The sequence below is a fragment of the Pseudorca crassidens genome, chromosome 5 (assembly GCF_039906515.1).
Source record: "Pseudorca crassidens isolate mPseCra1 chromosome 5, mPseCra1.hap1, whole genome shotgun sequence".
Taxonomy (NCBI): domain Eukaryota; kingdom Metazoa; phylum Chordata; class Mammalia; order Artiodactyla; family Delphinidae; genus Pseudorca; species Pseudorca crassidens.
Genome location: NC_090300.1, coordinates 96,304,693 through 96,306,839, shown reverse-complemented (window position 1 = coordinate 96,306,839; position 2,147 = coordinate 96,304,693). Strand labels below are relative to the sequence as shown.

The window sequence follows — 2,147 nt, the reverse complement described above, 5'->3', positions numbered from 1 at the left end:
AATAGTGAATTCAGAAATTTAGGTGGTCAATTTTGTTTCTTTTTATGGCTGAGTAATGTTCCATTGTATATATGTGCTACATCTTTTTCCATTCATCTGTCGATGGACACTTAGGTTGCTTCCATGTCCTGGCTATTGTAAATAGTGCTGCAATGAACATTGTGGTACATGTCTCTTTTTGAATTATGGTTTTCGCAGGCTATATGCCCAGTAGTGGGATTGCTGGGTCGTATGGTAGTTCTATTTTCAGTTTTTTAAGGAACCTCCATACTATTCTCCATAGTGTCTGTGTCAATTACATTCCCACCAACAGTGCAAGAGGGTTCCCTTTTCTCCACACCCTCTCCAACATTTAAATACCGTATGCTAACACATATATATGAAATCTGAAAAAAAAAAAAAGGTTCTGATGCACCTAGGGGTAGGACAGGAATAAAGATACAAACGTAGAGAATGGACTTGAGGGCATGGGGAGGGGGAAGGGTAAGGTGGGATGAAGTGAGAGAGTGGCATGGACATATATACACTACCAAATGTAAAATAGCTAGTGGGAAGCAGCTGCATAGTTCAGGGAGGCAGCTCAGTGCTTTGCGACCACCTAGAGGGGTGGGATAGGGAGAGTGGGAGGGAGGGAGTCGCAAGAGGGAAGAGATATGGGGACATATGTATATGTATAACTGATTCACTTTGTTATACAGCAGAAACTAACACAACATTGTAAAGCAATTTCACATCAATAAAGATGTTTTAAAAAAACAGAACAGAATAGAATAAAATAAAATAAAATAAAATAAAGAAATTTAGGAGGCAGTCCTGGGTCAGGCCCAGCCAGGGTGAGGGCCAAGGCAGAGGTGCTGGAGTGCAGGGGGTGGGCTCTGCAGGGAAGTGTGCCAGAGGGGGCACGGGGAGAGCAGGGTGCTGCGGTTTGAGCTTGAGGGTGAAGTTTGTGAAGCAGGAGGATGGGCCAGCAGTCTGAATGCCACAATGGATAACCATTTTGCTACAGCATTTGTAATTGCTTGTGTACTTAGCCCCACTTCTACCATCTATACGGCAGCCGCAATTGGCACAGACTTCTGGTATGAGTATCGAAGTCCAGTTCAAGAAAATTCCAGTGATTTGAACAAAAGCATCTGAAATGACTTTGCTAGTGATGAGGCAGATGAAAAGACATAATGATGAACTTTTCCGATATAATGGCACAGTGGGATTGTGGAGACGGTGTATCACTATACCCCAAAATACATACTAGTACAGCCCACCTGAAATGACAGAGTCATTTGATATGGTCACAAAATGCATGAGTTTCATGCTAAATGAGCAGTTCATGGAGAAATTTGTTGATCCTGGAAACTAGAACGGTGGGATTGATCTTCTTCGGACCTCTTTGGCGCTGCCAGTTCCTTTCACCTTTTGTTAGTCTAGGTTTGATGTGCTCTGAGGCTTTGACTGGACTTTGTGCTTGTATCCGCTGAAGCTTGTACCCCCACCATTGCCACAGGCATTCTCCATCTCCTTGTGGGTCTGTGTACCCTGGGCTCAGTGAGTTTCTACATTCCTGGAACTGAACTACTCCACCAGAAATTAGAGCTGCCTGAGAATGTGTCTGGCAAATTCAGATGGTCCTTTTGCCTGGCTTGCGTCTCAGCTCCCTTACAGTTCATGGCTTCTGCTCTCTTCGTCTGGGCCCCTCATACCAACTGGAAAGAGTACACCTTAATGAAGGCATATCGTGTGGCATGAGTGGGAATCTGCTTGCTTTACAATTGTCACTTTTATGATTTTTTTACATTAATATTTTCCCTTATCTCCCCCGCCCAATTGTTTTTAACTTTGTGGTGTGTGTGTGTGTGTGTGTGGGTGTGTGGGTGTGTGTGTGTGTGTGGCTGTGTGTGGGTGTGTGTCATTTCATCCTGAAAATTCATTTTATTTATTCACACAGATGGTTTCTTAATACTGCTAAAATTTATATGGAACCTGAGTGAGTCCATTTATCAGACAAACTAATCTAGGTTCAGAGTCCAGACAGAAAAAAATGGGTAGACTCTTGGCACAAATTTGTCAAAGAAAATTGGTAGTAAGGGGTTGACCCAAAGCAAGTTCTTCTGATGTCTGTTGGACTTCTCAGTGTAGTAACTGTATGTGTT

At 43.1% G+C, this 2,147-nt stretch overlaps 1 pseudogene; it reads left to right on the top strand.

Annotated features, from left to right (window-relative positions):
* The first annotated feature begins 925 nt into the window (after nucleotides 1-925).
* On the top strand, nucleotides 926-1,809 carry LOC137224525 (claudin domain-containing protein 1 pseudogene; annotated as a pseudogene).
* The last annotated feature ends 338 nt before the right edge of the window (nucleotides 1,810-2,147 follow it).